This window comes from Spermophilus citellus (genome assembly GCF_964194105.1).
Source record: "Spermophilus citellus genome assembly, chromosome: 15".
Lineage (NCBI taxonomy): Eukaryota > Metazoa > Chordata > Mammalia > Rodentia > Sciuridae > Spermophilus > Spermophilus citellus.
Genome location: NC_138195.1, coordinates 22,555,311 through 22,565,068, shown reverse-complemented (window position 1 = coordinate 22,565,068; position 9,758 = coordinate 22,555,311).

Here is a 9,758-nt window from a genome sequence, read left to right as displayed (position 1 = left end):
GAAGAAGAAGCTCAACTATACATTTTGCATTATATTTTGTGGCAAGTATGAGGGCTGTTCTAAAATAACAGAGAGATAACTTCAACCTTAGGTACTTTAAATGATGAATTGTCTTTAATAAAATCATTTAAACAACTAATCTTTTTACCAATTTAAGTTCTTGATTGTGTACAAATAACCTTTATATATACTAACACCCAAGTGTTCATCTTTGCATATTACCTCCACATCAAATAGAGAAACACAAGCAGGAAACCTCTTATCCCAATTGGGTATTACATAACAGAAGTTGCACATTTAATGTACTTTGATGGACCACATCTATGATGAGGTCATTTGGCTGAAATAGGTAAAGATTGAAGTGAAGAATGATCCATTTTTACCTTAGTCTAATGTAACATGTTATAACTCTCATTCACTTCAAAGTCAAATAAGAAAAGGCTGTTTGCAAGCTTAAAACAATAGGAATAAGAATGATGATAATTATAGTCATTGCAGTTTCAGGTAATGATAATCATGGGCATTTGCTAGGCACTGAAACCTCTGCAATATACGTAATTTTCTAACCACCTTCAAGTATATATTATCTTAATTTTCAGGAAACATATTTAATGATGAATAATGTTTCTAAGGTGACACACCTTGCAATTAGCAAAGGAAGGAATGCAAAACAGTCATGTTTGGATCTAAAGCCTATCACTTGTCTTTTGCTCACCCATCTATGACTCACGTTTATTAGCAAATGTTTATCCCATTAAAGCTTCTTTTCTTCCCTTTGCTCCAATTAAAAATATAGCCATCAAAGTATGTTAGAAATGAAAAGGGGGGATTAAAAATAATCTACCAATAGCAATTAATACTCACCTAGAGATAACCTAAAATGAATTTTCTTCAAAAAGCAGTTTAAGCAAAGGATCATCCAAAAGTAAATGGCTTTCAACATCTACTTATGATCAATAGAGCATTGTAAAAGAAAACATACATAAGATGCAGAAGTTTAAATATGATAAAAGGTTAAGCAATTCAGTATTGAATGCAAAAGTAAACAAAAAGCCAATACTTTGTAAAATTAATGTGAAATACCCTTGGCTAAAGGGTTGATAATGTGACAAATCAAATCAGTTTACACATGACAAACATCAACAAATATTATAATGGAATCTGATCATACTATATAATGTTATTTGTATTAGCCCATATAATTACTTTTCTAAAATTTGATATGTGTTCCTATATTTCAATTTATCCCAATAATTGTAAGTTAATATTCTTCTTCCCATTAATTTAATATTTTTACTTGAATTATTATTATCATTCCATTAAACTTTGAAAGATATCACTACTATACCTTTTCTCCTTGTCAACTGCATGTATATTTGCTTTTTTGTGAATTAAAAATGCTGCGGCTTTTTGTCTGTTGTGCTTCAAAGCAAGTAGAAGTGGCGTGTGGCCATCCTAGAAAAAAATAAAACAATTTATTCACAAAATTTCTCAACTGAAGCAGAAAAATTATAAAAGATATAATGGGTTCCAGAAATCTTGGTCTCCATCATAGCATTTATCCTGGTTTATTGATGTTGTGTGGTTGCAGCTCCCTTCTAAACCAAGAACTTGTTGAGGACAGGGACTAGATCTTTTATCTCAAAAACCCCAAACCCCAAAACCTAAAGGTAAATGATTTGGGTACTTTTGTTGAATTAATGTGCTAAATTTTCTTTTTTAGAGTGTGGATTATCCATCTATTCCAAAGAATATCTACTTTTCCATAAATACCAAGCTTCATCATAAAGATTCCTTGTTAGAGAAATATGTCAGATATTAAAGAAGTCCTTTGCCATCATTAATACCAATTTGAACATTATTTTTTGTATAAAACAGTTACATTTGAGGAATTAAGAGTTGCTAGGAGACAACTCTTGAGAGTTTTCCAATGAGGAGAAAGCTTCCCTCATGTTGTATAAACCCATGTGATTCTATCTATGGTGTCAGGATCCCAAATACCAATGTCAGGCACTCCTGCTTCAATAGATTTCTAAGGAAATGGGTTTTGAATTAAAAGAGGCTCAAAATGACCTTTGATTTCATTCTTAATTGTTCCCTGAATTTGCTGATATTATACAATGAAAACTGTTTGTATTAGCTGTTAGAAAGCTCAACACAAAATATATGCTCACTTATAATGATAATCCTGGGTTATAATTATCATTACTATCATAGTCCGCATCTACTTTTTAAATTCTCTTTTACTCTGCTCCCATTTTAATTGCAATTTAAAGTTATTAATTAATTCAAAAATTTTGTGAATCAACAAATGTTTTACATTGACGTACATGGATTAAATTTAACACCATAAAAGACACTAAATCACCTGCATTTTAAATGGTGACTCAATGAATGAATATAACACATATATCTGTGTGTTACATTTAGTCTGCAGCTCTTGATTTTATCTTTACTGTGAGTATACGAGTGGTTATGTTCAAAGCAAGTGTTTGCATGTAAAATCTTTCCTTTCTTTAATATAATTTTTCACCCAAAAATGAGACCTCAAAATATAATACAAAAAATTCGTAACATCTTCATTTTAATATTTTTTTCTACCAACTATAAACACATACTCCATTTGTTCACTGTTCTCCCAGATGATTATTTAAATAAGAATTTAGATGCATAGGAATGCTGACACTAAATTATTAAGAGGAGCCCCCATGATGTTCTTACTACATAGTTTTCAGTTTTTAAAACTGCTAGGCTGATTACGTCAGGCCCAGAAACATAATAGACCTAATGATATAGAGTAGCATCCAACCTCTGCTAAAAATCTTCAACATTTGTCGTTCCTAACCAAGAAAATCATTTTTCAAGTCAGGTTTTGTTGACCCAACGAATGGAATGATAACAGAGACATAAAATCCTTAAAAGGTTGGTCTCTGCTTATTGAAAGACTAGCCATAAGAAAATTTCTAATCACCTTTCCAATGATAGTAGTTGATTAATGTTTGTTGAAAGGAAAAAGGTTGTATTCTGTAAGCCAAAAATATATCACTAATCATACTTCTTTTAAATTCCCAGGCATGGAAATAGAAAAAAACAAATGTAAGTTAAATTAATTTGGTCAGAAAGGAGAGATTGGAAGGAAGTTGTACCTAGTCAAACTCCAATTCTCCCAGTTATTTCTTCAGTTTTGGGGATCTGGGATTTTGTATATTATACTCCCTATTGAGTGATTCTTTTCCAGGAGTTGGGTCAGAATCTCAGGAAATATTGCAAATATCCATGTCCAGGGCCTATTGGATTTAGTGAATATAAACCTCCAGGGAAAAGCCTAGGTTTGACAATATTTAAATCTCCCCCAGGTCACTTTGTGATACCATTGGAGCAGAGAGCTAGAAGACCAGACAATCATCTCTTCATCTCATCTCTTATTTTCAGGAACAATTCCCTTTACAATTTGGAGAGTTGCCAAAAAATAAAAAATAAAAAAAAACAGGCAAGAGAGAGAGTGATTAAACAATACTCCATGTAATTTTCCTAGGCAGTGGCAGAATAAGGACCAGTAAATTCAAAATGCAGCTTGGTTTCATATGTAAGCTCCTTAGCTCCCACATTTTAATAAGATAGTGTAGGTTTGACAGCGTGGTTTGACTCTTATCTAGTTGGTTGTTTCAGGCAGAAAACCATCATCTGTTAGTTAATAATGTGTTCTCCCCACTAGCTTCCCCATAATCACTGCTTAGTCACTGCCAACATGGTTTCCTCAGAACCCACCTAAAACTGCATTTTAAACACATTTGCAACTCTGCATCTTCCTTCCCTAAATTAAGTATTGTTGTTCCCCAGATCGAATAGCACCTCATCCATACACAGAAACTGAGAAAAATTACAAAAACTAAACTCTTCTTGGTATTTTTTCCTTAATTATCTAAATTTCCTCATTGGAAAATTATCTGCTTTTCCACATTTCCTGCTCAAGCCTTACCACCGAGAGATATTTAAGTTTCATGTAACTTTTCCCACATCAAAAAGATCACCATTTATTGTAAAATTCTTTGTTTTGTTTGAGTTTTAAGATAAACCTTATTTCCAGGGCAAAATTTGCTTCTCTGTTTTCTTTTACACTATTTAGAAAAAGGTCTTGGTGCAAAAAATAATTTGGACACAGGAAATGTTTTAACTTAAAAATTCAGTATTTTTACAAATATTTGCCATTGGTGCATACCTGAAAGCTGTACCTCCTAATACTTTTAAAATCTCGGTATTTGAAGTGAAGTCTGAAAAGTCCATTCATTTCAACACATTTTTCTGCACTGAGTGCTTCAGCTTCTTAATATGGAAATAATCCCAACATATGTCATTATGAAAACAAAAGTATTTCAAATAATCTGGAAATAAAATTCAGTGATGTGTACCTTGTTTTGCAATTCCATATTTGCGTTGTGTGAAAGTAGTTTTTCTGCCATTGCAGTGGTCCTAGAAAGGACGGCATTGTGGAGAGGAGACCAACCATCCGGGTCCTGAACATTTGGATTGGCGCCATTATCGAGAAGAAGATTTACACAGCGCAAATGCTGGTGTTCTGCTGCCTGTTGGTATTGTACCAAGAAATGTATCATAGATACAAGAAATACAAGCCAAACATTTTATAGGGTCCACTAATTAGTTATCTTTAAATTATATTAAGCCCCTTTTATTTATGCATTTCAATCAAATCCATCTCCTGCAGAAACCCTAGGCTACTAACTGTGTACCTTAATCAGAGGTGTGTTGTACTCATTATCCAAAAGTTCAAGATTGCATTTCTTCTCTATTAAGAGGGCCACCACATCCCAGTGTCCAAAAGCACAAGCAAGATGGAGAGGGGTCCTGGGAAAGTAAGAAGATTCATTAGGAGATCATAGAGCACTTTTCACCACCCATTGAATCCAAGAGGTGAGCCAACCTAGTCTGCCACAGTGACTAACCAAGGCAGCTCCAAGATCTGGTGTCCTTCAAGGGCAGAATAGTCATTCACAAACAACCCTGCTAAACACAAGTGAGCTTGCAGAGCCTAAAGGACAGTGACACTGCGCGTGCTCAACCTGAGCTCTCAAAGAAACTCAAGCCCTCTGGAGAGGAGTTTTCTCCTGTAAACACTATGAATAGCTCCAAGATATAATACATCATGATGGACCAGAAATCAATGACATTCAGGGAGGTCTTGAAAAGCTCAGTTGTTTCCCAAGAGAACCTCAGGATTTACAGCAAGCCTAAAAGAAGTCACTGTAGATATCTTCAGTGATCCTCCTCCACTCATGATCATCCAGGCTGCCAGTCCAGCAGAGTGCTGACTGCGCATGATCAGGAAACCCCATCCACCTGCCTGAAACAGCAGTATAGGTGTGGCCAGTGTGGCCAAGGGTTCCTGAAAGTCCTGCCACCTGCTCTCCAATCAACCCTGGACTCCTCCAACCAGATAGGTGGACGTTTGGGATATAAGGTGGTAAAGGCAGTACTGGAAACAGAACTGGAGGTGCGACAAAAAAGCATAATGTGTTTGTGGTTTCATTAAGTGTGAAATCTCCCAGTGACTGCTATCCTCTCTCAGGGGAAGTACCTGAAATTAGTGCAAAGCTTGCAGGAAATCCAGACTTCTCGGCAAATCTGGTTACAAAGATGGTTGGCTGCTTAAAACCACACTGAGTGAGCCTTCAGAAGTTGATGGATGGGTACAAGTGGACCACCCAAGAAATAAGGAAAATCCTTTGAAGACTGAAATTGGCACCCCTAAATATGCTAGTGTGAAATAACATTAGAAACAAAACACTGCTACCACTCAATACTCAGGTAGCAGCTAACAAATGAAGAATGGTAACCAAGCAACCCTGCCCAACAGAGACAGGAGCCATCTTGCCATTTCAAAATGTCCTTGTAAGGGTCATCAGTAGAGAACATATATACATATGCATATACACTGATGCAAATGGATTCCAGATTGTGTTCAAACAATTATTTTTGCCCTTAAGTTGCTATATTATGGGAAATGTTTTGTCTCATGCTGCACTTTTCTACAATGTACATAACATTTTTTAAAAATGTGTACATTAAAACAAAGTGCTGGTACAAATTTTGTGGATTTAAATCACTTTTAAATAGTCGATCAAGTGTTCTATAGGATGAATTTTAAGTGGCTGGGAAGCAGGCTAACTGTTTTGTTTGGCTGCTCAATAAGACCTCCTGGATGGGAGATGTCTCCAAGGTCTATAGATCCCAGGAGTTGAGGAGCCTGTGAGCTCAGGAAAGTCAAGCACCTGGTAAAAGGAGAGTTGACCTCTTTTCCCTCTGCCCACCCTGGCCCAGTGGGAAAGGTGGAGCCTTCCCTGGTCAGCACCCTGTCCCTAGGATGCCTAGTCCTCTGGACATTATTACCTGTTTTTTTTATCTCGGTCGTCAACGCCAGCTTCTCCATGAGTCAAGATGTGTTTCACTTTGTCTACATCTCCCTCTAGCACCGCTCTGTGGATCCTCGTGTTCGCTTTATAGCGAAGGCCCATTTTCCACAGGCTCCTCATGAATGAGCTCTCGGTTCTGACGAAATTAGAGGCCATGACCAGGCCTCACAGGCCCCAGCCTTGTAGTCTGGGGCTTTTCAAGACTTTTTTCTCAGTCACAGAATAAACAACTTAGTCCCACCAGGTACCTAGTTGTGGCTGAGCCACTCAATACTCAGGTAGCAGCTAATAAATGAAGAAAGGTTGCCAAGCAACCCTATGCAACAGAGACAGGAGTGGGCACACGCAGCTTCAAGAGCCACGCCCATCTTGGAACTCTGTGCTGAGGACTGAAGTTATCCTGTGGCTGGACTGGCCGACCAGGTTAGGTGCTTGCTGACTGCACAGGATCAAGAAACCCCCGCCCACTGCATGATGGCCAGCACCTGAGCGGCCAGCATAGTCAAGAGCCTCTGGAAGCTCCACCATCTGTCTCAGTCAGCACTGGGCCCTTCCACCCTGAAGTTGGTGGAGGTCTTGGAAGATGAACCTCCCAGTTCTTTTTCCAGTACTGCCACACCCAGAGAAACATAGATGTAAAGCTGAAGATTGGTGGGCATTTTCTAAAGGTCTCCAATTCTGGTGAAATCCAAACAATCAAGACTCAATAAGAAATTTTTCCACTTTGGCCTGGATTGTTACATACAGCACTAGTATTAATTTTGATCTTACATGCTACTTTTTATTTTAAATCAATACATGTTCATCTTTTATCAAATTACACCCTCATCAATATTTGATTATATTCTTGTAATGTTTTAAAGATTCACTGGAAACCATTCTATTTTTGTTTTCCTAGGTCATATGTACACTTGCTCCTCTTAGTCCCACTTTCCCCTCTACCATTATCTGCTACTAACACAAATTCCTCCAGCCATCTTTTCTTTTTAACTTGGTTTGTATTATTCATTTCTATTTTGTCTCTCTCTCTCTCTCTTCTTTCTTTCTTTCTTTCCATTTAATCTCTACCCTTCTTTTCATGTCCTACATAATGTGACAGTGATTTTACTATCTGTAATAACTCATTTCCCAACCTACTCCAGAGTGTTACCACAATTTTATACCCAGAATATGAGAAGAGTTGAAAATTTTTTCATCAAGTCCCACTTGACCTAAGGTTTATTAGTGCGTGAAGTTTGCTCTGAAGGTACTAAGGTTTAGTATCTTCTTTCAGTGATGCTGAGTTTGGGAATAAAGATGAACATGTTGAATGGGTGGGAGTACCAATACCTGGATATTCACCCAGCCCAGGGAACTTACTCAAAGAAGCTCACTAAATTGTCTCTTGTTTAAAAGTATAAGTAATAACCAGGTTTGGAACCTCATGGCTGTAATCCCAGGAGCTCAGGAGGTTTTTTCAGAAGGACCATGAGTTCAAGGCCAACCTGAGCAACACTGTGAGGTGCTAGGCAACTTAGGGAGACTCTGTCTCAAAATAAAAAATAAATAAATGGACTGGGGATGAGGCTCACTGGTTAAGCTCCTGGGTTCAATCCTTGGTACAAAAAAAAAAATAGTAAAGGTAATCATCCTCTCAGAAGTTGGGTACACACAGAAATAATATGAAAAAGCATGTAAACCTACCACCCCAAACAACCCACAACACTTCAACAACTGATCCCATTGACACCACAGTCAGAAAATATTGAGAATTTAGAAAGTTCATAGTTAAAATGTTCAGTGAACTAAAAGAAGATGTAAGGATTTTAAAAATACAGGAGGTAAAAGATGATTTCAAGAAAGAGATAGATATTCTGAAAAAGGACCAAAGAGAAATCCTGGAAAGATTCAGACAATCAAATTAAAAATTAAGTGGAAAACGTCACCAATAAATGAGACCACTTTAAAGACAGACTCTCAGGTCTTGAAGACAAAGAATATTGTCAACAGTAAAACAAAGAATATTGTCAACAGCAAAGATGTTAAATAACCATAATACTCAAGAAATGTGAGATAACAAAGGTAAGAATCATTGTGATAGATGAAGGCATCAAAATACAAAATATAGGAAGCAGGCTAACGTTTTGTTTGGCTGCTCAATAAGACCTCCTGGATGGGAGATGTCTCCAAGGTCTATAGATCCCAGGAGTTGAGGAGCCTGTGAGCACAAGAAAGTCAAGCACCTGGTAAAAGGAGAGTTGACCTCTTTTCCCTCCGCCCACCCTGGCCCAGTGGGAAAGGTGGAGCCTTCCCTGGTCAGCACCCTGTCCCTAGGATGCCTAGTCCTCTGGACATTATTACCTGTTTTTTTTATCTCGGTCGTCAACGCCAGCTTCTCCATGAGTCAAGATGTGTTTCACTTTGTCTACATCTCCCTCTAGCACCGCTCTGTGGATCCTCGTGTTCGCTTTATAGCGAAGGCCCATTTTCCACAGGCTCCTCATGAATGAGCTCTCGGTTCTGACGAAATTAGAGGCCATGACCAGGCCTCACAGGCCCCAGCCTTGTAGTCTGGGGCTTTTCAAGACTTTTTTCTCAGTCACAGAATAAACAACTTAGTCCCACCAGGTACCTAGTTGTGGCTGAGCCACTCAATACTCAGGTAGCAGCTAATAAATGAAGAAAGGTTGCCAAGCAACCCTATGCAACAGAGACAGGAGTGGGCACACGCAGCTTCAAGAGCCACGCCCATCTTGGAACTCTGTGCTGAGGACTGAAGTTATCCTGTGGCTGGACTGGCCGACCAGGTTAGGTGCTTGCTGACTGCACAGGATCAAGAAACCCCCGCCCACTGCATGATGGCCAGCACCTGAGCGGCCAGCATAGTCAAGAGCCTCTGGAAGCTCCACCATCTGTCTCAGTCAGCACTGGGCCCTTCCACCCTGAAGTTGGTGGAGGTCTTGGAAGATGAACCTCCCAGTTCTTTTTCCAGTACTGCCACACCCAGAGAAACATAGATGTAAAGCTGAAGATTGGTGGGCATTTTCTAAAGGTCTCCAATTCTGGTGAAATCCAAACAATCAAGACTCAATAAGAAATTTTTCCACTTTGGCCTGGATTGTTACATACAGCACTAGTATTAATTTTGATCTTACATGCTACTTTTTATTTTAAATCAATACATGTTCATCTTTTATCAAATTACACCCTCATCAATATTTGATTATATTCTTGTAATGTTTTAAAGATTCACTGGAAACCATTCTATTTTTGTTTTCCTAGGTCATATGTACACTTGCTCCTCTTAGTCCCACTTTCCCCTCTACCATTATCTGCTACTAACACAAATTC